Source organism: Podarcis liolepis (genome assembly GCF_965112155.1).
Source record: "Podarcis liolepis genome assembly, chromosome: 11".
Lineage (NCBI taxonomy): Eukaryota > Metazoa > Chordata > Lepidosauria > Squamata > Lacertidae > Podarcis > Podarcis liolepis.
The window spans coordinates 47,396,751-47,423,267 of NC_139565.1; the positions used below are offsets into that span (position 1 = coordinate 47,396,751).

At 45.5% G+C, this 26,517-nt stretch overlaps 1 protein-coding gene and 1 long non-coding RNA gene across 3 annotated transcripts in view; one reads left to right on the plus strand and one right to left on the minus strand.

The window, feature by feature from the left end:
* Positions 1-12,810: 12,810 nt before the first annotated feature.
* Positions 12,811-22,719, minus strand: LOC310689136. The gene is made up of 2 exons (XR_014517356.1): positions 22,610-22,719; positions 12,811-13,278 (listed from the first exon to the last, which is right to left on the minus strand). It is a non-coding gene; the product is annotated as an uncharacterized lncRNA (long non-coding RNA).
* A 1,523-nt stretch (positions 22,720-24,242) lies between these two features.
* The window catches only part of LIFR (LIF receptor subunit alpha), a 94,610-nt gene continuing 92,335 nt past the window's right edge, over positions 24,243-26,517 (plus strand). Inside the window, exon 1 of one of the 2 annotated variants that reach the window (XR_014517228.1) lies at positions 24,243-24,496. The gene's annotated coding sequence lies outside the window, so the exon portion shown is untranslated. The remainder of the gene's footprint in view (positions 24,497-26,517) is intronic. The other variant, XM_083465775.1, reaches the window with a different exon arrangement.

Sequence of the window (26,517 nt, forward strand, 5' to 3'; positions counted from 1 at the left end):
TAAGATTACTTTATCCAGATTACATCATCAGATTGTTGCAGTTCAGGTTTCTGTGTTCTTTTCTTGTGCTTTTTCAGACCGAATTTGTGTTTGTGTGTATGTTTAAGTAAGAAAATGGCAGCACAAAGCCTGCCCAATGTAGTCTGCACTATCGAGACCGTTAAGGGCTATTGTGAATTAATGAAATGGACTCTTTCTCATTCTTGCCCGTTTTATTTCTTCCCTTTGATAAGCAGCCTCTTGCTTGCCACTGCAATAGCCCATAGCCCCTGTGTCAGTTTCTGTTCCTACAGAGAGAGAGGGATTCAATGAATAGCTTTCTCTCATTAAAATTGATTTCATTTCATTTTTCCATCGTGAAATAGTGCCATAAAAGCAGTGGGGAGAGGAAATAGAGGAAATCATTAGGTAAGTTTACCTTTAAATGCAAACTGAATTGAATTTCTGCCCCATCCCTAGTCACAGCAGAAGGCAGGATTTAGCCCTTTTCTCATCCTGTATCTTGATATCTCAGTTATATAATCTTTGTGATGGTATCATCTTTGCATTGGCTTAGGGAACAGTGTGTAGCTAGATGAACTGGAATGGCTGTGGAGGGTTGCTAAATCCTCAGCTGTATTTAGTGTGCAAAGTCATAGCTTTAAGCTTTCCTTTGGCTTTTCTCCAGCTCCTGCCTGGGGATGTGAGTGAGCTGTTTTGAAACTGACTCCGTTGCCTATTTTCTTTAAGAAGTCAATGGCACTAAAGTTAATAACACACTAAGGCATGAAATGCACTTATTTAATAATAAGGGTTAAAAAACGTGATGGAGCACAGGAAGCTGCCTTATACTGAGTCAGACCATTGGTCCATCTAGCTCAGTATCATCTTCACTGATTGGCAGAGGCTCTCCAGGATTTCAGGTGGGGGATGTTCCCAGTCCTACCTGGAGGTGCCAGTAATTGATCCTTCAGCAAATGAAGCAGATGCTCAACCACTGACCTATGGCCCTTCCCCAGTTTGAAGGCCTTGTTGTTGTTTAGTCGTTTAGTCGTGTCCGACTCTTCGTGACCCCATGGACCAGCACGCCAGGCACTCCTGTCTTCCACTGTCTCTCGCAGTTAGGTCAAACTCATGCTGATAGCTTCGAGAACACTATCCAACCATAATAATAATTTATAATAATAATAATTTATTATTTATACCCCGCCCATCTGGCTGGGCCTCCCCAGCCACTCTGGGCAGCTTCCAAAAGAATATTAAAATACTGTGATACATCAAACATTAAAAGCATCCCTAAACAGGGCTGCCTTCAGATGTCTTCTAAAAGTCTGGTAGTTGTTGTTCTCTTTGACATCTGGTGGGAGGGCGTTCCACAGGGAGGGCGCCACTACCGAGAAGGCCCTCTGCCTGGTTCCCTGTAACTTGGCTTCTCGCAGTGAGGGAACCGCCAGAAGGCCCTCGGTGCTGGTCCTCAGTGTCTAGGTAGAACGATGGGGGTGGAGAGGCTCCTTCAGGTATACTGGACCGAGGCCATTTAGGGCTTTAAAGGTCAGCACCAACACTTTGAATTGTGCTCGGAAACGTACTGGGAGCCAATGTAGGTCTTTCAATATATGGTCTCGGCGGCCGCTTCCAGTCACCAGTCTGGCTGCTGCGTTCTGGATGAATTGTAGTTTCCGGGTCACCTTCAAAGGTAGCCCCACGTAGAGCGCATTGCAGTAGTCCAAGCGGGAGATAACCAGAGCATGCACCACTCTGGCGAGGCAGTCCGCAGGCAGATAGGGTCTCAGCCTGCGTACCAGATGGAGCTGGTACACAGCTGCCCTGGACACGGATTTAACCTGTGCCTCCATGGACAGCTGTGAGTCCAAAATGACTCCCAGGCTGCACACCTGGTCCTTCATGGGCACAGTTACCCCATTCAGGACCAGGGAATCCTCCGCACCTGCCCGCCTCCTGTCCCCCAGAAACAGTACTTCTGTCTTGTCAGGATTCAATCTCAATCTGTTAGCCACCATCCATCCTCCAACCGCCTCCAGACACTCACACAGGACCGTCACCGCCTTCACTGGTTCTGATTTGAAAGAGAGGTAGAGCTGGGTATCATCCGCATACTGATGAACACCCAGCCCAAACCCCCTGATGATCTCTCCCAGTGGCTGCATGTAAATGTTGAAAAGCATGGGGGAGAGGACAGAACCCTGAGGCACCCCACAAGTGAGAGCCCAAGGGTCTGAACACTCATCCCCCACCACCACTTTCTGAACACGGCCCAGGAGGAAGGAGTGGAACCACTGTATGACAGTGCCCCCAGCTCCCAGCCCCTCAAGACGGTCCATCTCGTCCTCTGTCATCCCCTTCTCCTTGTGCCCTCCATCTTTCACAACGTCAGGGTCTTTTCCAGGGAGTCTTCTCTTCTCATGAGGTGGCCAAAGTATTGGAGCCTCAGCTTCACGATCTGTCCTTCCAATGAGCACTCGGAGCTGATTTCCTTCAGAATGGATAGGTTTGATCTTTTTGCAGTCCATGGGACTCTCAAGAGTCTCCTCCAGCCCCATAATTCAAAAGCATCAGTTCTTTGGCGGTCAGCCTTCTTTATGGTCCAGCTCTCACTTCCATACATCACTACTGGGAAAACCATAGCATTAACTATGTGGACCTTTGTCGGCAAGGTGATGTCTCTGCTTTTTAAGATGCTGTCTAGGTTTGTCATTGCTTTTCTCCCAAGAAGCAGGCATCTTTTAATTTTGTGACTGCTGTCACCATCTACAGTGATCATGGAACCCAAGAAAGTAAAATCTCTCACTGCCTCCATTTCTTCCCCTTCTATTTGCCAGGAGGTGATGGGACCAGTGGCCATGATCTTGGTTTTTTTGATGTTGAGCTTCAGACCACTTTCTGCCATTAAGGTTGTGTCATCTGCATATCTGATGTTGTTGATATTTCTTCCAGCAACCTTAATTCTGGCTTGGGATTCATCCAGTCCAGCCTTCCCCAATTTGGTGCCCTCCATTTGGCCATTGGTTAGGGAGGATGGGAGCTATAGTTCAAAACATCATGAAGACACCAGATTGGAGGAAGATGCATTAGGCCGTAGTTCTCAGATGTTTGACCAAGCAAGGTCCAAAAGCAGACTTTGGCTGAGCATCAGTCCTTACCTCACCTGGAAATCACACTCCATTGAACTAAAGTGACATCACAATCTCTCTACTGTCAGGGTGGTTTCCTTCACTAATTTCCTGCATTGATAACAGTTTCCTGGGTCTCTTATAACGTCAACGATTCAAAGGCTTGTGCTTTGACATCACTTCCTCCTGATTCTAACCAAAACAGAGACACTGACAAACAAGAGGGTTGCACCAGCATGCTGTAACCAAGTACAGTCTTGGGTTTTTGACACCTGTCAGTTGTAAATCACCCACCCCATTTTGCCTGTCTGATAGACTTTTGGTGATGACTGCAAGCTACTAGTGTCATTCTTTAAGGTTCATTTCTCCAGAAGTTCTGAGTGAGTGAAAGCACACTGTCTCTCATCACCCATGTATGTAAAGCTATGCATAGATACACTGGCTACATACAGTGCTCACAACCTGTCATTTCACACACTGTTGACATCAACATATATTTTGAACTGTTGGCCATGCCATAAAGGACAAATATCCTACAGTGTGTTGCCTTTGCTAGTGTATCTTGCTTAACCAACTGAACACTTAGCCCTTGAACATTTAAATCAAGGGAGAATAGGCTGTTGAAGGGTAAATGGATACAGCCTACAGCTGAGATTCTTCTACACTGGGTAGTTGACCAGAGTGTGGGACTCACAAAATCATATTGAGACTATAGGGTCATTACTTACAAGCACATTCTCTGTTTTCAGTAGTGCAATACATGCTGTACACATCAGTGGCCTGTATCTTGATGACCCATCTGGAAGCATTTGAAGAGAAAACACATAGACATTGCATCATCACCACCACCGTCATCATTTTGTTATTTATATCCTGCCCATCTGGCTGGGTTCCCCTAGCCACTCTGGGCAGCTTACAGAGCATATAAAACATAATATACAACATTGCATTAGTTATAATATCCAAACTTTCACCTCTCTGCAGCTTGGGAAGCACAGGACCTCTTCAAAACACATGCAACATTTCTGCTTTCTTCTGAGCTGGAGACACAAAGGGCTGCCAGTAGGAGGAGAACAAGCAGAGGCCAAGCAGAGCAATAAGAGCAAGCTTCTGAAGTGCTCTTCCCTTAAGTGGCCAACCCTTAAAAGGACAGTGTTTCTTATTAAACCAAGCTGCATTTCGTTGTGGGTAGGGATAGGCAAATCTATCCCTTTGGGTTTATCTCAGTTTCTTATTTTTCCAGTCTTCGGTTCCCCACATTTCCACGTCAGTCTGCAGTCTTCTTGAAATCCTATCAGCATATTAGTGCAACCCTCTCCCAGTGTAGACATTTTTGCATGCAATTTGGTCTAATAAACACTTTGCTTTGTGAAGCAATTTCCTTTAATGTCCTGCATTTTTGGTATGTTGTTTTCATTAGCATAGGCATCCATAGGCAAACCTTGCCCCAGTAAAGCACATTTTTGTACACATTACTTGGCTGGAGAACTGCATTGCAAAATTCAGAGAAGTGCGAATTCTAAACAACGGCTGTGATTTGCTTTGGGTATTGTTTCAGAATGTGTGAATTAAGTAAGATCATATTTAAAAGCGAATAAATCAACACTCCCCTCCATTCACTAGTTGTGGATTCCTACTTGTCTGAAGTGCTGGGGAGGACCAACGTGATTGTAGAATATGCCCCTGCCATATATGCATTTTGGTTGGAGATTCAGCAAAATGTGGATTTTGAGTGATATTTTTTGCTTGCTTCGTTTTTGTTTGCCCAGGAAGTGTGGTCTAGGAAATCACATTAAAATGCAGACCAAACTGAATTTCTCCCTCCCCCCGCCCATCCCTATTGTTCAGTGGTGCTTACTCCCAGATAAGTGCACATAGGGTTGCAAGGTAAGTGCAATTATTTCAGCGAATTTCTTCTGCGTGTCCTCCAGGAAACTTCCACTCCAACCAAATAAGCAACTTCCCCTGAGATTATGGTGGAGAGCTTTCTTATGCATTAAGTTGCAGGGCAGTTGTGTGTGTGTGTGTGTGTGTGTGTGTGTGTGTGTGTACCAGCCCATTCCCTCTGTTCTAATAAGCAATCGGACTGATAAGAAACACAATGTTCAGGATCAGCTGAGAAGCCAAGCCTGATGAAAGTGTGCAAAGACAACGGTGTACACTTAGTGCTCTGTAATTGGACTGCCTGAAGTACACAGCCTCAGGCACAAATAAGTAATCAAAGCCCCGTGGGAACAGGTTCAGCAGCTGGTAAAAATGAGCAGCTGGCAGGTGCAAAGCGGCATAGTGGGTGGAAGTGCCTGGATCACACCGTGCTCATTATCATGCCCACTCCGTGCATGTGCACAGCCTGCCTAATTCTGACTTCTGCTCAGAATCAAGGTAGACCTCTGTGTACCTTGCAAACCATGCCACTCAAGTATTGCACAAAGAAATCCTGCAATCAGAAAAAATTCTATAGGTTGCAAAGCATAATACCTTAGGTCGCAGTGATTAAGTGGCATGTAAGTGGGACACGGGTGGCGCTGTGGGTAAAACCATGGAGCCTAGGACTTGCCGATCAGAAGGTCAGCAGTTCGAACCCCCACTACGGGGTGAGCTCCCGTTGCTCTGTCCCTGCTCCTGCCAACCTAGCAGTTCGAAAGCACGTCAAAGTGCAAGTAGATAAATAGGTACCATTCTGGTGGGAAGGTAAAGCCTCTCCTCTTGCAAAGAGGGGAGGGGTTGTGGACGGGACCCGATGTCTGCTTCATGCAGGGGGCATTGCCCCCTGCTCCCCCCACTCACCTGGCTGGCGCACCTCGCCCACTGGTAAGCCCCCAATCAGGTGGCTTGGAGGGGGTGGGGTTTGCAGCTCAACTTGCTGCTGCACCAGCCATGCGGCCTCATTTTCCACCTTCCTGTCGCAGGCCAGCTTGGAGCCAGCTAGGAGTCATCACAGGGAAGAGCTCAGCCACGAGGTTTGGAGTCGGGGGTGTTTGTGTGTGTGGAGACTGTCTGGTTCCTGGCTTGCCTTTTTAAATTTAGGAGGCTTGCGTGCGCTCATTGCTTTACTGCCTTTTAAAACCTAGGCATCCAGGTTTGCCTTGCTGTGTCCTCCACAAACGGCGTTTCCGTGCGCTGCTCTGGTTCACCAGAAGCGGCTTAGTCATGCTGGCCACATGACCTGGAAGCTGTATGCTGGCTCCCTCGGCCAATAAAGCGAGATGAGTGCCACAACCCCAGAGTCGGTCACGACTGGACCTAACGGTCAGGGGTCCCTTTACCTTTACCTTTAAGTGGTATGTCCTTTATTGCACAGGGCTGAATGTACCTTGCAAAACCATACCACCCAAGTCTTGCACCAAGGAACTTCAAATTCTGCAGTCAGAATAAGTTATGTTGTTTGGCATTATATTTTATGAAAACCACATACACAGGTACCTTGGGATACAGACGCTTCAGGTTACAGATGCTTCAGGTTACAGACTCGGCTAACCCAGAAATAGTACCTCGGGTTAAGAACTTTGCTTCAGGGTGAGAACAGAAATCGCATGGCAGGAGCGCAGTGGCAGCAGCGGGAGGCCCCATTAGCTAAAGTGGTGCTTCAGGTTAAGGACAGTTTCAGGTTAAGTACAGAGCTCCAGAATGAATTAAGTTCTTAACCAGAGGTACCACTGATGATAAAGTGGTATATAAATCCTGTTAAACGTGTGTGTGTGTGTGTGTGTGTGTGAATCATAGAATTGTAGCGTTGGAAGGGACCCTGGGACCCTGCAGGAATCTCAACTAAAGCATCCATGACAGATGACCATCCAACCTTTGCTTAAAAACTTCCAAGGAATGAGAGTTCACAAATTCCAAAGGGAGACTGTTCCACTGTCAAACAGCTCTTACTGTCAGAAAGTTATTCCTGAAATATATACATCTTTATTTTTTGCTGTCCACTACTGAACAGTGGAGTTCTGCCACAGTGACTACTTCCTTTTGCTTTCTAGGACGCAGGTGACACTGTGATCTAAGCCACTGAGCCTCTTGGGCTTGCTGATCAGAAGGTCGGTGGTTCGAATCCCCATGACGGGTGAGCTCCCATTGCTCTGTCCCAGCTCCTGCCAACCTAGCAGTTCGAAAGCACACCAGTGCAAGTAGATAATAGGTACTGCTGTGGCGGGAAGGTAAACACCATTTCTGTGCACTCTGGTTTCCATCATGGTGTCCCGTTGCTTCAGAAGCTGTTTAGTCATGCTGGCCACATGACCCAGAAAGCTGCCTGTGGACAAACGCCGGCTCCCTAAGGCTGGAAGCTCAATTGGTGACTTTAAGCCTATCATTGTCTCTGAGCCCAACCTTCCTCACATGAAATGGCATGTGTGTCTGCGTAGGAAAGTCTATGGACCCTGCTCTGAGATCCTTGGGGAAGGGATGAGATATAAATATAATCTACAAACTGCCCAAGTTGAATTTCATAGCCTGCATATAAAATGCAACATGTATTTATGCAAATTAAGCAAATTGTCAGGACTAGATTTATTTCACATAATTTATTCTGCATTTTTAGTGTCTTGGATATTTTATTTTGCTTGCTAACTAGCCAGACAGAGGTGCAAAGAGCGATTCTGGAGAAGGACTGTATTAGTAGAGCACATGTGTTGCATGCAAAAGGCACCAGGTTCAAAACTCTGGCAACTCCACACAGAGGTACTTCTGCCTGAAACCCTGCAGCTGCCAGCCAGTGTTAGACATCACTGAACTAGAAGGACTCGTGGTCCAATGTGGTATAAAGCAGCTTCCCACGAGCCATAAATATTATTTAGCAATGTTTCTGGCACCAGAGAATGCACAACGCATTGATTAAACACTGCCAAGCATATTTTCACAGCCGTAAGGACTGTGAAGCAGGTTTTAAAAAAATAAAATGAAAGCTGAGATTCTTGAAACATTTTGCAACTTTTTGTGCTTTCACATAATTGTGACACCCTGGCAGCCCACAAGTATTTGACTGCACAGTCATTCTTGCAGATTAATCCTTGTGTCAAAATTGTAATCAGAAGGTCGATAAAACACCTCTTGTGTTCAACTACAGCTGTATTATTTGTTCCCCTGTATAAACTGCTTCAAAGAAAGCTTGTTGGATAGAGAGAGGAAAAATCTGAGCAGGGGTAGAGGAAAGGGATAGGAGTTTGGGCGCTCTGATTTAGCACAGTCTGGGGATTCATTTTTCTCCTCTGAATCTGGAAAGGGAAAAATAAACAACCAGAGGTGCTACATATGTAAAGTTTGGTTGCTTCAAACTGCCAGGATGCCAGAAATTCAACCATGATCTCCGCTGCTTCCGTTTTCCTGTTTTACTTTTGCACCCAGAGTGAAGTGATAATCTCATAATAGCTAATCCTGTTTACTTGAGTTGCATAAGGTTCTTGCCATTGACCCAGTTACACTTTGCTCTCTTTTTTTAACCATGTGGTTTCTTGCAACCTGAGAATTTTGCAGATAAAGCCCTTGCTCCATCCAACAGCTTCTTTATTTCTGGCTTCGCCAAGTTCTCCACCCTTTCTTCTCTTTTCTCCTCTCTCTTGCTTCCTGCCAGGATCTGAAGGCTTGATTGGGCTATTGCTGTGTCCACCTGAACGCATAGGAATAAGCTGCTGGTATTTCACTGTCTCCCTGCAGCTTGTGAATGTTTGGTTTGTTGATTCAGTGCACCCAACACTTGCAAATCCCAAGCTCTGGAAATGTATGGTTAAGTCAAGCATGCCTTCTAAGCCCTTTAATGGTCGCATTTCTTCGCATTTCTTTCTTCAGCTGATGTGCATTATAGTTCAGTAAAAACTGTGAACTCAATGCCGCATTAAGAATCCAAGATGAGTTTACAGAATCATCTCGTCCAGCAACTTGTTCTCACAGTGGCCAACTGTGCTGGTTCCGGGGGCTAATCAAGAGGCAAGGTCCGAGTCCAGTCCGAGGTTGATGGTGCAAAATGAACGCAGTCCGTAGAAGTCGAAGCTGGGTGCAGGGCAGGGCATCGGGTGAGGTCAGGAGCTCCGGCAGGGAAGCAGGTCAGGGAACAGGCTGGAACTGACAACTGGGGCTGGCTGGCTTTTATCTCCCCCGAGGCATAGGGCGGCCCCAATCCTCAGGTGACTCGCCTCTCCTGGCCTGGAGGTGAGCACTCCTCCTGCGGGAACTTAGTTCCCTCCGCCTCTCTGCCCTGAGCCTCTGCAGCTCAGGAGAGGCTGGAGGGCTACCGGACCCAGAGGCAACCTCCTCTTCCCCTGACGGGGCTGAGAGTGGAGCACCTGCAGGCAATGGGTCCTCCATCACCTCAGGGGCCAGAGCAGACTCAGCTGGCGCCTGCACCTGAGGATCCAGCACAGGTGAGGACCCTTCAGGCTCAGGCCCCAGACCTGGCTCAGCTGGTTCTGGAGGCGGGGAATCCTGTGCAGGCTGGGATTCCTCAGGTTCAGCCTCCGAGTCTGAATCCCAGGCCATCACAATGGCATTAGGATGTCGACAGTTTTATTTTCAATTTCTTTCCTAATGATCCCTAGTATTATTAGCTGGGAGCGAGTCCCAGTGAACTCAGTGGGACGGATTTTGAGGAAATGCATATAGAATTGCTCTGTAAGTTTATTCTTAGGAGGACTGTCAGTTTGGTACATATGTAAGTAATGTACAAGAATTAAAGTCAAGCGGCTGGAAGCTGGGTGGTCCAGTTAAGACTCAAGGGGTTTCAGATCTGGCATCCACATAGCCCTTGAGGCCAAAGATTTTAGATATTTCACATGGCCTTAGGGTCAAATGACACTCAGTTCTTGGCTATCTAAACTTCCAAGCTGCGAATCGTAACTCAAGAGTTTAGGGGCCAATGGCAGAGGCCCAAATCCCGAATTGTTCTGTGATTGGATATCATGTATCGAATCAGAACACAGGGGCTCAGAATCCTTAGTTGAGCCTCAAGCTCAGGCAAACACAGACCACTGAATACATAACAGTAGACATTGTTGCTAACAGCCATTGATAGCTTTCCCTGGTAGAAAGTAGCCTCCTATATGCCTATGGTTCTCTTAGCATGAGGGGAGGGCCAGATAAAGTCCCCTTGCCCTGCGTTTTGACGTGAGGTGACACAAGGGGAGAGCTTTACCAGAGAGGCTCAGTTGTTGCTCACACCAGAAAGGAAGGGGGTATAAAGTACTTTGACTCCATCCTGGTTAGAACTGGTTCCATCCAGTGGATAGAACTAACATCGCTGGCCCCTTCCCCTTTTCCTCAGTTTGAAGTATGACACACACATACACCCGGTTAAAAAGTAATTGCTAGAACAGGAGGTAAATGGTAAATGAATAGAGTAGGTTAACTAAGGGTGAAGAAGACAAAATTAATATGACAACAGAGAGTACAGAATCCTCCAGGTTTTATAATTAAATCGGAACTCCCTCCCCACAGAGGTGTGCCAAGCACCTTCATTGTACAGCTTCCAAAGAATGTTGAAGACACACCTCTTTAACCTGGATTTTGACCCTTGCAGTGTACATTTTTAGGGCCTGCTAAAAACTGAACTCTTTTCAACATTGTGTTTTAATGCTGCAACCTGCCCTGTGAACTTAAGGTGAAAGGGGGGCAGGGTGATGAATAAATCACTAATGCATGGCTGGCATATCTACCAGCAGGGATGGTCAAATCCATCAATCACAGTGACATGTGACGGCTGATTAGATTATCTGTCTGGAAATTGTAGAAACGGCTCCCTTTCCTTTCCTAAAGAAGCTGCAGAACTGTGAGTTGAACCCCATAAAAACAGGATTTTTTTCCCTTTGCAAAGTAAGCTCAACAACTTTGAGCTGATCCTCAAAAAACCGGGGCTTTTCCCCTTTGCAAAAGAAGCTGCACAACTGTGAGCTGATCCCCCCCCAAAAAAAATGGGGCTTTCCCCCTTTCCTCCTCTAAAAACTAGGTGCATGTTGTGGTCAGGTGCGTCTTATGGAGTGAAAAATACGGTAAATGCCCCTGCTTCTTTGTTTTCCTCTTTCTCTGATTTCCTCCATGCTAATAGTAAATAGCAAAACTTGAAAGCTTTGTTATCACTTCATTCACTTGCCAGATCAAGGTGGTGTGTGTGTGACCAGGAATCATCCTGGTACTCCAGTTTATGATGTCCTTGCTCCGGCTACGCTTCCCCATATCACCCACTCCCAGCATTCCTGGTTCACTACTCTATTGCTTTCGGCATCACAGTGGGACAGTCAATATGTACCATGCACAGCCAGCTTCTGCTCCGAGCTTGCTTTCGTTCCAGAGCTCAGCTTGGGAAAGGAAAGTTGTGTTTGATCTGAGCAGACCGAGGTTGCTTTCAAAGTGTCCTCAGCTGCTCTAAAAATGTCACATTTGTCTTTGCCCTAAAGTTCCAGTATTGAATTCCCTTCTTGCACAGCATGACAAAAGCCAGACAGGAACATTAGCCAAACATGCGCTGCATATTTTCTGCAAGATTCACATTACAAAGCGCACGACAGCTTCTTGTAAGAGCACGATCTGAGCAACTGTAATTTGTGTTGGTAAACAAACACTGAAACCGCAGGAAAAAAAGGAGGTCTCTAATTCCAGTTATCATGTAGACAAGGGGCCTGATTTATATTGGAGGGTGACATTGGGTTTCACCCAGCAGTGCTGAAAGGCTCTTCATCCATGCACTGTCCCTCTCATAGCTCTAATCATAATACCTACTTACCAGACCCTAAAAAGAAAATTTGTAGGATTATTGTTGCAATACATACACACTCATATTCAAGCACAGATCTAAGTGTATAGAAATTAGGAGGTGGGGAGGATTTATCTCCTAAATTCTGCCACATAGTTTATTTCCATTAAAAGGAATAAAACAGATTGAGCACAACTTCACCTGAGAGGGAATAATTCAGTCAGCAGTTAAATAAACTTTGTGAACCAAACCCCATGAAGTCCTTATAGGTAATGGCATAAATGCAACCATGGATCAAGACTGCTTCAACTCACTGGCTAGAGTGTAGCCGAAATCGTACAAGGCACAGAAGCTCGATCCACTGTCTGCTGGGAATGTGCCCCTTCTGGTTTCTGATAGTTCACCAGGTCCCTTTCAATCTTAATTCCATAAGGACTAGACGCTTGGAGTGGCATTCAATAGAGGGCTCACCCAGACTTGCCCTTGCCCCACTGCTAAACATGGATAAACCTGACCACAATGACTAAACTTTGCCCCTCACCTTGAACAGCCTTATGTCTTGCCATTATTTGCTCTAGATTTGAAGTGCAAAGGTTTGCCTGTCTAGAAGCTACTTAAGGCAATGTGCCTGGGTTTGCATGCATCCTCTTACCAATATGAAACTTCAAGAAACTCTCTCTGAGGTGCGCTCCGTTGTCCAGAGAAGCTGATATCATAGTTTCCAGCTTGGAATTTCCAGCAGAAATTCCCAAAGACCATGAAGGAGGCCTACGTAACAGATGCCAAAGAATTGGTCTTGTTTGTTTATTTCTCAAATGACCTGTCCGAAGACTTCAACTTAGTCAGCATTAACCGTGTGAAAGGAAGCCTTATGCAGTGAAGGGTTACTTTAAGTACATTGGCTTGGATCCTAAAATAGGTCAACTTAAAGGAAGTTCATTGTAGGAAAGTTTCTTGTCCCCTACTTTCCCTTCAGCCCCTGTGCCCCAGACTCACATTGTTTAGGAAAGACCCTGACCCATGGAAGAGGCTTGTGGGGTGCCATTTTATTTACCCCTATAAACAGCAGGATAATCACGGGCAGAACTAGGCAGCCCAACATGGTCTGATCCTGCTACATTTTGACAGCTCTGCATTCCAGGTGGAGAGGTTTTTTGTGCATGTCCAGGTCAACAAGCTCAGCTGGAAAGCAGAGATGGGGACCTGTGGCTCTTCAGATGTACTAGACTACAACTCCCATCTTCCCTGACCACTGGCTGATGGGAACTGGAGTCCAACCACATCCGGAGAGCCCCAAGTTCCTCACCCCAACTGTAATGTATGCTTAGCTGCTAAATAGAGGCTCTGCGGGTCCTGATTTGGCCAGGAACTGTGATACATGAAATGTAGGGTTTGTGATCCATTCCGGAAGCTGGGTCGAAAGACCGCTGCATACAGCTATTCCATGAGGACAGAGCTCAAGCCATCTGCTGCCCATCTCAGCGTCGCTCTGTGCTGTGAAATGAGAAATGTAAACATGAAGTGGCAGCTTAAAAACTGTATTTCTGGAATTTAAAAACATCTCCTGGTGAGTCAGTGGCCCATCAAAGGCAGCCACAAAGTATGAGCAGAGTCTACCCAGGAATCTTAATGTTAGTGCTCAAACCTTTAATTTTTCACTGGTTTTGAAAGTTCAGGCTTCTATAGGAGCAGGTCCAATGAGCAGCAGTGAAATGTGCATATAACAGTGCAATTTCTTAGCTTTCTACGTGGCCGTGTATTGAGTTCAAGACACATGACTGAGCCTAAGTACATGTAATTGAAAATAAAACTAAATGCTGCTTCCGAGCTGACCCCTTCCCCATTTAACTCTTCACTTTGTCTGTTGTTTCCCGTGTCAAATTTTAGACCTGGCCACTTGTATTCAACAAAACACCGCACACACTGTAATACGAATTCTAAGGTCCCTAATATAAAATAAACGTTCATAAATGTACAAGGCAAACACATACATAAGCATATATACCATGTGTCTGAAATAGTACAGGAGAGCAATCCTGAAGCCATTTTGACTCTCCCAAATTGACCTCAAATATTTCTCTGCAAGGAGGAAGGAAATGGTCAAGCCTCTCCATTGTCTTTTGCTCACCTGTCTTAAGAGTGTATTTTTGTATGAACAGAGTGAGCCTGTGACCCAGGTTCAGGAATTAAAATATTTACCATCACAAAAGAGTGGCCAGGCTGCCCAGGTAAAGCAATCAGTGACCATTAACAGTTATCCTGGCAAACAGGATTTCTGCTGTAGACCGCCTCCTTCTGTGATGTATGTATGATGTTTTGGGGGGGTGGTCTTGAGCTACAGGGTGGGCAATTTCAAAAGTCTATATAAGGGCTTGTGCACCATTGTTCGGGGTTCCTTCTCCCTCCTGCATATGGTGAGTTAGGACCCTGTTGCAACAATTTAATAAAGACCAGGCTTACTAGCTGCTTTGCTTCTCAATATTATCTTGTTGGCCTCTGTTATTTTCTCCTACTGATAGGGAACCCACTTAAGGACTCTATAAGGGAAAAGGAGCAGTTTTTTTCTATAACAGTACACATATCTGGTCCCAGCAGCTTTTTCCAGGCTAACTGGAGCCGCTGGAACCCTGACCTCACTTGTCTCTTTGCCCTCAAGAGGAGGATCTTACTCCTGAGGAGGCCTTGACTTCCAGTGATTCCTTGCCTACAGCCAGGCACATCTCCAGATGGGGCAGGTTTCTGTTTGGCATTTCAGGTGCCATCTCCCCTGCATCAAAGTCATGTCCTGATGGTATCTCCAATGGAAAATTGGAGGTTGCCCATTCCTACCTTTGACACAGTCTTATGTTGTTGTGATGGGGGTGAGGGGAGACTTTCAGTGGCAGCCAAATCTGAAAACAGGACAAGTTATTCTATCCCCTTTGTGGATATATACCAACAATTTGCCAGGGTGGTTTTCCTCCTCCAATGACAGTAAATGCATTGCAAAATTCGAGGTGCATATTCTCCTATTGCACAAATAAGCAAAAATAAAAAATCAAAGGGAACCAACAGAACTAGTCAGACAATCAATGTAGGGGAAGAAGCTACTTATAAAAGTCATTTATTGTTTACACTTCGTCGAGGGTCCTGTCTGCCAGAACATGTTTTTAACGCCAACTTGCTATTTTCCTGTAAAAGCTCTTATGGTTTGTTGATATGGACTCTTGTTAATATTTTATACAACTGCAGATGACATAGATAAGAATCAGTTTGTTGATCTAATTCTTATTGATTGGAAAAAATAAATGATACAGTTTTGTACGGGGCGGGCATGGCCCCAATCAATGCTAAAAACATTTAAGGTCCCATTTAGGAGGAACATTTAAGCACATGCTAAACTGGTCCAGCGAAATCCAGCAAGGTTTTAAAAGTGGCTTGTACTGGATTGTACCTTGAAAATGTGCTGGATTCAACTAAGCCATTCTGCTAGTGGAAGCCAGTGCCAGGACTCCTGCTAGCATAGGTGCCAACTCCCTGGGGCCCGAGCACCCACAAAATTCCCCATCAAGGGGCTGGGCGTCCACTAATTTCCGTGCCAGGGTCATACATGCAGCATGGCACTCACAGCCCTACTCCTGCCTGCTAGCACAATGGGGCTTCCCCCCCTCACCTCATCTGACCCCACCCCCAGTCTGCTCTGAAGGGTTGGGGAAAACCACACGACAGCATTCATGGGGAGGAGAGGGTAAATGTTTCCACTGAGCAAGCAGAAATACTTGCGCTGAAAGAACAATCTCCTTGGTACTGCAGTGAATGCCACTTAGAGTCAATGGGTTATGGGTATCCAATTGTTTTCTTAAATAATAATAATAATAATAATAATAATAATAATAATAATAATAATAATAATATATTTATACCCCGCCCATGTGGCTGAGTTTCCCCAGCCACTCTGGGCAGCTTCCAATCAAGTGTTAAAAACAATACAGCATCAAGTATTAAAAACTTCCCTAAACAGGGCTGCCTTCAGATGTCTTTTAAAGAGAAGATAGCTGCCACTACCGAGAAGGCCTTCTGTCTGGTTCCCTGTAACCTCATTCTTGCAATGAGGGAACTGCCAGAAGGCCCTTGGCGGTGGATCTCAGTGTCCAGGTTGAACGATAATGCAAAGCAGCTACATTTCCCAGAGTTCCCTGGGAAGAGGGATTGATTGTTAAAGCACCCTGGGAATTGTAGCTCTGTGAAGAGAATAGGGTTCTTCGAAGAAGAAGAAGAAGAAGAAGAAGAAGAAGAAGAAGAAGAAGAAGAAGAAGAGTTGTTTGGATTTGATATCCCACTTTATCACTACCCGAAGGAGTCTCAAAGCGGCTAACATTCTCCTTTCCCTTCCTCCCCCACAACAAACACTCTGTGAGGTGAGTGGGGCTGAGAGACTTCAAAGAAGTGTGAATAGCCCAAGGTCACCCAGCAACTGCATGTGGAGGAGCGGAGACGCGAACCCGGTTCCCCAGATTTTGAGACTACCGCTCTTAGCCACTACACCACACTGGCTCTCCTTACCCTGAGCTAACAGTTCCAAGGGTTCTTCTGGGGAAGCCATGGTTGTTTAAAGTGGTATAACACTGTTTGGGTTTTTTGGACAGGGCAGATGAGACAAGACACATATGCTTATGCGTACTAAGACTCAATGAAATGCACACTGTGCCATTTCTCAGATTGCTGGTATGTTTTAATTTGCAGATAGGACCGTTATGCTTTGAACAAAAACAAACACTCTTGGGGGAGGTTGAAATCTCCCCACCTAGGATCCAGATATCCGTTTCCACTGGTAAGCTTACCAGGACACTTACACATAGCTGCAACTGACTGCAAGGAGGCGTGGGATGTTGTGGCACCAATCCAACACTGCCATTAGAAAAGGAATTTTTAACAAGATATCTCTGTCCTTACCAAAAACCGCACACACAGGGAAGCAACAACGAAGCAATTCAGCATTTCTCCCCAAATCCAATTGGCATGATGAGAGTGATTTATTGAATTAATGTATCACTTACCCAAAATCAACTTACAGTTCAAAACAAAACAATTAGGGATGGAGGAGAAATTAATTTGTGCATTGGGAGAAGTGGGCAGAATTGCAGATGACTTTCCGTGCAGATTTCCAAAATAAAAAATAGCCAACGTATACCAAAACGTATACAGCATCTTAAAAAGTAGAGACATCACCTTGCCAACAAAGGTCCGTATACTTAAAGCTATGGTTTTCCCAGTAGTGATGTATGGAAGTGAGAGCTGGACCATAAAGAAGGCTGATTGCTGATGAATTGGTGCTTTTGAATTATGGTGCTGGAGGAGACTCATGAACTGCAAGAAGAACAAACCTATCCATTCTTAAGGAAATCAGCCCTGAGTGCTCACTGGAAGGACAGATCGTGAAGCTGAGGCTCCAATACTTTGGCCACCTCATGAGAAGAGAAGACTCCCTGGAAAAGACCCTGGTGTTGGGAAAGATGGAGGGCACAAGGAGAAGGGGACGACAGAGGATGAGATGGTTGGACAGTGTTCTCGAAGCTACCAGCATTAGTTTGACCAAACTGCGGGAGGCAGTGGAAGACAGGAGTGCCTGGCATGCTCTGGTCCATGGGGTCAGGAAGAGTCAGACACAACTAAACAACAACAACAGCATACCAAAATGGGGCAAACTGAATTTAGGATGAGAGAGAGGAAGGGAGGGAGGGAGGGAGGGAGGGAGGGAGGGAGGGAGAGAGAGAGCGCAAAATTACAGATTCATTCATCTTTAAATCAGCCCATACTGATACAGGACTCTATGTGCCAAAATTGCACACATGGGTTGCACAATGTTGTGGGGAAACTGCTTCTGCAGTGCAACAATGGCAAATGTTCATGAGCCGGTCTAACTGGGATTTTTTTTCTCTTTCCCAATAAAATGGCTTCTAAACCAACAAAAAGTTGCTTGTTTAATGGAGAAATGGTTCTATGTTATCTAGAAACTGTCCTACCATTATGTTAAGTAAGACCGGAGATGTGGGTTTATCACCTGCATACTTAGCAATTGTGCAAGTTAAAAATTACCCAGAGAATATCTGAGATGCCTCCAATTATTAACACAGTTTCAAGCACAAAACTATCTTATCTGTTTAAATCAGGGGTTGTGCTAATTGTGAAAGGCTACAGGATGTAGCAGACACAGTAGATCTGGGGGCACAGAGCTACGGTACTTCCCAAGTACGGGCGCAAAGTTTGCTGGTCTGCACTTTGACAACGGGGTTTCATTCAACATGAAGTTCAGGTTGAGCCCAAATTTCTCAAGAGACTCTTGTGGTAGGCTTGTACAAAGGGAAGCACATTTTGGGAGGAGGGGGTTCAGAGAAATCAAAGTAATAGCAGGGGAAAATGTTATCCAGAGTTGGCCTTAAAGGTAAAGGGAACCCTGACCATTAGGTCCAGTCGTGACCGACTCTGGGGTTGCGGCGCTCATCTCACTTTATTGACCAAGGGAGCCAGTGTACAGCTTTCGGGTCATGTGGCCAGCATGACTAAGCCGCTTCTGGTGAGCCAGAGCAGCACACGGAAACGGCGTTTTCCTTCCCGCCAGAGCGGTACCTATTTATCTACTTGCACTTTGACATGGTTTCGAACTGCTAGGTTGGCAGGAACAGGGACCAAGCAATGGGAGCTCACCCCGTCATGGGGATTCGAACCACTGACCTTCTGATCAGCAAGTCCTAGGCTCTGTGGTTTAACCCACAGCGGCGCCTGCGTCCCTACACATATAGTATGTACTTTTCAGCATTTACACATTTCTGTTGTTGTATTTCTTAGCCAGCCTGCACCATGAGTTCTCAGAGCAGGTTACAGTAATTTTTAAAATGCAATATTAAAATCAGTTAAAACAAATTACAGTCAAGAGAACATGGTGAGTATTGTTGTTGTTATTATTATTATTATTATTATTATTTCATTTCATCTTCAGAGTCAATTTATCCTCTTTAGGTCTGACTTTCTCAGTTTCCCGTCGGATATAAAAGTTGTGCTGAAATAAATGGCTTCATATTTCCTCAAGAGAAGGCAGCATTCTGCTGATCTAGTAAATGATATTAAATGTAAAATGAGCCATTGATAGCAGAGCTAATGACTGCCTAAACTGAGTGTTAATTGCTAATGCATCGTCTGTATGCTCTTGGTTTGTGTCAGATTACATAAATTAACTGTGTTTCCAGGACCAGATGTTGAAGCATCATCTTTAAAACAAACTAATTGGCTTTTAGGATCTATCTGAATTGCAATAAAGAGATGGGGAAGACGGCAAGAAGGACTGGCAATGACTCTGGGTGGGAAAGAACACAATTGCCTTTTTTCTAAAGTAAAGCTCTCTAATTTCAGTTCCATTTATCTTTTTGCACAATGGGGTTTTGAAGGATGAAAGCTGTGTTTCTGCTGGTCCCAGACCTTGAAAATCCTAATTAGTTCCCTCCCACCCACAACTCTATTATCCTTAGACTTGTTCACATATTCTATTGAACACAGGTACAAGCTGTCTCTACACACACACAAGTGATTGTGTGGAAGTGTATATACTGCAGCTCAATGTCAGGAGTGGGTCAGCGATAAATCACATGGAGTAAGTGAAATTAACTCTTTATTCAAAGAAACAGGCTGCTCAGTAGTGCCAGGCCTAGTGAGCACAGCAACTCTTCCTGATAGCCTTCGCATAGCTGCCTAAGCCTCCTCCTCTCCCGAGTCTCTCCTAGGCAATCTGAGACACTGACGGCACAGCTGTCTCTGCTCCACCCTCTTCATGCCTCTTTGGGTCCTGGGAGACCAGGGGAAAAGGGAGCTTGTCACTACATAAGGTGAGGACTCCCTACCTCATCTTCAGCAGCCTGCCTCATCTCTGCCTCTTGGCCCTCCTCTTCTCCAACCTCCTCTTCTGCCTCTCAGCCTGAACTGATCACTGCCCCAGCCTCTTCCTGCTCACTAAACCCTGTTGCCCCTTTAGCTTCTGACAACTCCTCCTCCCATTCTGCTCTCTCTTCTCCCTCTGACCTGTCATCGTCGTTCTACTACCAATCCCCAGACTCTGAGCCTTCATCACTTGGGGGTTCCCCAGCTGGTGCCTCCCACCATTCCTGTGTCCAGCCAGTCCATGGCACTCAACTATTGTGTACACAGTTTGTATACTCATTGAACATTACATGTGAATAACTGAACGAGTGTATAGCCCAGCTGTTTGCGCTCACTTGTGTACAGTGGAGGAGGAGGATAAACCAACTACAGTCGTACCTTGGAAGTCAAATGGAATCCGTTCTGGAAGTCTGTCCAACTTCCAGAATGTTTGGAAACCAAAGAGTGTCTTCCCGTTGAACGTTTGGGTTCCAAAGAACATCCACAAACTGGAACACTCACTTCCAGGTTTGTGGCATTCAGGAGCCGAAACGTCAGAGTACCAAGGCATTTGGAATCCAATGTATGATTGTACTTGGAGAAGCAAATGGAAATACAGTGGTACCTCGGATTAAGTACTTAATTTGTTCCGGAGGTCCATTCTTAACCTGAAACTGTTCTTAACCTGAGTGTCAGGGAACTGCCATCGCAGTCAGGAGTGGTGGAAGGGCTCCCGAGCGATGCCGGAGAAGGTCCCAGCAGGAAAAGAGGGGACTCAGTGACAGGGGAAGGAAATCAGCATTACACCAGGGAGAAAGGTGGGCAGAGGCGGGTTTCGGAGGGATGGCTCCAGGACTCTTCGCCAGAGACCAGCGGGGAGAGCATTGGTCCTCCACTGCCCACACCCACCCTGCGCAGAAGACTTCCGCGCAGGGAGGCTAGGCGGAGACTATCCGTCAAGGAACTTTTATGTTGGAAGAAGTTCAGGAAACGCCCACTGACGGATTCTGCCAGTGACTGAGACAGACGCGGAATCAGGACTGTCAAGCCAGGGAAAGGTTTATCCAGGCAACCTCGCTGAGAGTGGCGGCAACTTACGCACGAGCAACCCCCAATTCCCATTACACTGAGGAACCACTTTACCTAATGGGGCCTGCTGCTGCTGCCGCGCCGTCAGAACACGATTTCTGTTCTCATCCTAAAGCAAAGTTCTTAAACCGAGGTACTATTTCTGGGTTAGCGGAGTCTGTAACCTGAAGCGTATGTAACCCGAGGTACCACTGTACTTTCTTCAGCAGAAAACCACAGCCTCCCATTTCAGTTCATAAGGAGTGATCCCATCCAAGCGCTTTCCGTTCTTGGCCATTCCTCTGGGAAAGAATTAAGTGCATGGATGTCAGCCAACCACATTGGACATGCCATGCAGTTGGGAAAGTGGTGAGGAAAGTGGTGCTGTGAGTTGCTGGCAAACATGCAGAAAATGCTGGATACAATGCAAGAACAGATAAGCTGGTGGGAGAGGCAGAGCTGTCAAGCAATGGAAAGGTGAAGGCCTGATCTGAAGATGATAAATCAAGAGGACTCCATGGGAAGGACTGGAATGTTGCATTCTTCAGCATTTGAGCAAGGAGCTGCTACTTTGACAGCCATACATGAGTGATCACCGGGTGGGGAAAAGTATACTATGACTATGACATCCTTGAATTGTTGAAATGGGAGGTGCCTAGCTTTCTCACACAAGAGAGAACATGTTTTAACCTTTTTCACCTTGAAAAATAACACTGTGTTGATTCTTAGCAATCACAAATTAGATTCATCTGAAAGTCTGCAGTTCTAGAACTGAGAGAATAGTAACACTGCGGGTCATTAAACTGTAAAGCCTGTTTTGTCTCAGTTTTTAGCTTTGTATTCTTTAATAAACTAATGCTGCAATCTTATGCATGTTTTCTCAGAAGTAAGGTCCAGTGCCAAGAGCCTTCTGGCGGTTCCCTCACTGTAAGAAGTGAGGTTACAGGGAACCAGGCAGAGGGCCTTCTTGGTAGTGGCGCCTGCCCTGTGGAACGCCCTCCCATCAGATGTCAAGGCAATAAGCAACTATCTTACTTTTAAAAGACATCTGAAGGCAGCCCTGTTTAGGGAAGTTTTTAATGTTTAATGCTGTATTGTGTTTTAATATTCAGTGGCTGGGGAAACCCAGCCAGATGGGCGGGGTATAAATAAATTATTATTATTATCAGTATCATCATCATTATTATTATAATTACTCCTCCTTCTAGTTAAGCATGAGTATGATCACATGCTAACAATGCAATCTTACACATGTCTACTCAGAAGCAAGACCTGACGAGTTCAATGGGACTTACTCCCAGGCAAGTGTATATAGGATTGCAGCTCCAATGTGTTATTCTTAATGGATTTCATATTTTAAGCCACTCTGGGTGTCTTCGGATGGAAAGATGGGATGTAAATTTGATTGCATGAATAAATTAATAAACAGGTTAATGTGTAAGACTTGGATGTGTTGGAGTTTGGTAAATGGATCGCAGTGGTACGCAGAAAGAAATAGTTTGGCAAGGCTGATGATTGAAAGGATAAGGAAAATTTTAGATTCATTACTCATATCAAAAAAAGGCCATTCTAAGTACAGGTTTTACACGGGGCCGAGGTAGAGCCAAGAAGTTAAGACCAGAGCATGTTGACTCATGCTTTAACTGACTTGCATTAACTAAATTTGGAGAAGAAGCAGGAAGTAAGTAAAAGCCTGGAAGAAATCTACTCTACCAATGAACAGTTACCAAAAGGGAATGAACAAGTGAGGATGAAGAACAAGTTGCCTTTCTGTCTATCCCCCACCCTCACACCCGGTTGAAGTAACTTATTACAAGAGTTGATGCTTAACTCAAAATAGGCTGAGGAGGACCTGAGTTTAAGTCTCTACTATGCAGTGTTGTTTTCAGCCAGAGCATGCTGCAGCGCAGTTCTGGCACCTCTCAGTTGGGCGCCGTTGCGGGCCAGCACTCCCCCTGCCCCCTTCTTGCCTTTACACACTTCTGAGAAGCCCAAAACAAACATTTTATGACAAAACAGAAGCTGGCCGGCATGTACGAGTCTACGCTTTTCTTCAGAACTATAACTCCACTAGCTCCTAGCTGTGATGGGTGGGGCAATTCATATTTCCTTTTCTTCAATCCATCTCCCCTGTAGTGGTGGCGGGCTTTAAGTTTTTCAGCCAGGCCCCCTCAAAAATGGTGTGCCTGGGGCCACGGCACCCTATTACCCCTATGCGACAGCCCTGCCTATAGAAATAATGGGGGTGGCTGGATGCAAACAGGCAAGTAAGAGAAATGTCAGGCAACCTTTTCTGTTGTACTGTAAACATCAGGCTTGGAATGTATTCCTAGCATTTATTGCTACTGTGATTCATTTTGAGAACATCAGGCAAAGAGCAGGGTGGACTTTGGTCTTTAAATCTCAGCGCTGCCCAAATTTGGAGCCCTGCCCCCTTTCCGTTCTGCTCAATTCACTACGTCCAACTTCCAAGAGACTGTGATCTACTCCCACTATAAAAAATCTGGCAGTGATCTACCCATTAGATTGACCACAGTTGCTGAGCTTTGGGGGGAGAAGCTTCATCAAAGTTACTAAGCTTTTTTGGGGGAGGATTAGCCAAAGTTGTGGAGCTTTTTTGGAGGGTGATCGATCAGGGTCCCGTGATCAACCAGGATCAACCAGGGACACCCCGTGATCAACCAGTAGATCACGATCAACCAGTTAGACATCCCTGCACTACATCATAGTTGCAATGCCCTACAATGCCCCCTAGGCTGTGCTGCCATAAATCTGCCTCTGCAAAGAGCAGCTTGCAGGGTCACCACATAAAGAGGGGTGGGGAAGAAACAATCCCTCTGAGATCTTGAAACTGGGTGGGCTAAACATGAATAAAAAAGCACATAAAATAAAACTTCAGCGGATGTTATTGGCCCAGAGATGGAAAGAAGACAAAGTCCCGACCAGAGAAAAATGGAAGATTAAGTTGGCAGATTATGCCAAAATGGCAAAAATGACCGGAAGAATCAGAAATCAAGAAGACCAAAATTTTATAAATTACCTTAAAAACCATTGTAAACAGTTAAAATCATGAGTAGGATTGGAATAACACTTGTAGTTTAATGCTGAATTTTGGATATAATGCAGATGTAAAAGATTTGGATTATTATAAAAGACGCAGGAAGAAATTATTATCGGACCCACAAAGGGGAGGTGGGAAGTCCAGGAGATTCTTGGGAATCTTGTTTCTGTGTTGTAGGTTGGATATGTGATTGTAAAATTCTAAATTGAAAAACCAAATAAGTAAATTTATTTTAAAAATATAATACAATAAAACTTCAAGAGAAGTTCTATTCTGCTCCCCCAACTCCGCCTGGTTTCTAATTAAGGAGCTTGTTGCCGTTTCCTTGAACATGCACATTTATTTCCAAAGGAAATTGTTTTACTTAGTAAGGAAGGAAATTATGGGGGGTGGGGCAGGGAACTGGAATGCTCCTTTTAATCGCACTGGGCAATCGTATCACAATCTTTGGCAGAATAAGGTGACATCTGATGTACAATTTGTTCCCGGTCCTTGAAAAAAATGTTCACTTCAGTGCTAGAATCCCCTGGAGGTAAGAGCAATCTTGCAGAGGTTCCTTCTGGGCCCAGCCTGACAACCCTTGTTGTTTCCAATACTTCTGCACCCCCTTGGGCAAAAGCTGTTTCCTTGTGAATGAAACACAACACATGCAGTCCATCCAGCGCAGGATTTGCTGAGCTGTAAACCTCCAGAATCGTAAGTCTGGCTTCAAATTGTCCTTCAACCACCGATAACATTGTGAAGAATTCATTTTAATGTCTCATTGCCAGGATTTCGTCACCATACATTTTTCTTCTGTGTGGGATGCCCTAATTGTATTAGAATATAACTTTGAAATTTTTTGTTACTTACAGAGCTGTTCAGATGTAGACTCCGGAATATATGTTTTCAATGTCACTCGTGCATCTTCTTTCGTTACTGCCAGTCATTGGGAAACGTTTAAGGTTGAAAACGGATGAATCAGAAATCAGGAAGACCAAAGTGTTAACATTTAAATGGATGATAAAATATTAAAGTGAAAAAGAATTTGAGGAAACTCTAGCCACTGCTTTTGCCTTTCCAGGGATTAGACGGCAATTCTAATAAAGGAGACAGTTCTAAAGTAGTTGGGACGATGTTCTAGGGGCTATAGGATTTTACAAATCTCCTGAGAGGGCCTTTGGCACAGTGCCTGCCAGTGGCTCCCCTCCTAAATTTACTATTTCCCTGCTCCTTTCCAACACAGATTCATAGAATCATAGAACTGTAGAGTTGGAAGGGACCTCGAGGGTCATCTAGTCCAACCCCAGAATTTCATCTAGAGCACCCAGGAGGAATGAAGTCACATAAGGCCATTGCTCTCATTAACATGATTGCAGCTCTTCTTGTTGCAAAAAGCAAAAGTACAGGCAAGAGCTGAGAAAGAACAAGGCCATAGATTTTGTTTAAAAACAAAAAAACACCCTGCAGCTCCATTATTATTATTTTTTGGAAGGTTGAGATTTTGAAAAAGGGTTCTTGACCAGCTCAAGATGTTCCAGGTTTAACCGTTTTATGACTCCCACCCCCAGCCCAATGACATCCCACCAGAACTTTCTCCTGTGAAAGCCCTATGGAAATGAAAATATTCGTGTGGTTTTGCATCTCCTAGTCATTTATCTGGGTCTTGGGCAGAAAGACTTTTGAGCAAACCAGGCCCTTTGTGTCTTGAAAACGCTAACAGGAAACACAGAAGTGAGTTTGTGACAGGAGTGTTGCTGAAGAATAGGCTTCCCATATCCTTCGTTATCGCGCGGAAAGGAGGTACCAAGTAAAAATTGCGGAAATGGGAAACAATTACTTACAGTGGGGAGGTGGGGAGTCCCACACTCTGTGAAGGCATCCGCTCCCCCCCCTTCCCCTCTTTAAATAAATCTCGAAATCCACATGCCTTTAAAAGCCAGGACAAAATGTCTCTGAGGAATTCTTGCAATGCCAAGTACCCTGTGTTTCTCGCTTTCCTTTGAAATGACTGTACAACGGAGAAGGTTCCTCTGACTTACCACAGCAAAGTTCGGACCATCCAGATGTCATTGGGGACTCCCATCAGCCCCAGCTAGCATATGGTTACCAGATGTCCCCATTTCCCGGGGACAGACGCCAGATTTACAAATCTGTCCCCGGACAAAATCCGTCCCTGGGATGTCCCCGGATTTCATTTAATGTCCCCGGATTCATATTTTAAGTGTTTATTAGATTTATTAGTAAGCAATGAATGTTGCGTGATTGGTTCAACGGCACAAGACACATCATATGGGGACTTCCGGCAAGGCAAAATGGCAAGGGCCACAGCAGCGAGCAGCTCCCGAAGCCAGCCAGAGCCAACTGCACTACCAGGCTGGCTCTGGGCTGCTGAGACTGTCACTGCCGCCACCACTGCCAAGGTGGAACTGGGGACGCCCGGCGCATCAACTGGGGAAACCACTGACATACACACCATGACCCAAATCAAACTGGGAGCGAGAGCGCCCGGCCACCCACCCAGCGGCACTCCAGGAAAACCCTGGAGCTGACGCAGGGAGAAGGAGGAGAGGAGGAGAAGAAGGAAGAGAAAGAGAAAGAAAGAGGAAGGAGAAAAAAGAGGGGAGCCTTGACCTTGTCGCTCCACTGCTGCCGCTGTCACTGAAGAAGAGGTAGGAGAGCACCGGGAGGGCAAGGACACATGGCCGAGCCCAGGTCCGACCCAAGCCTACTCCATG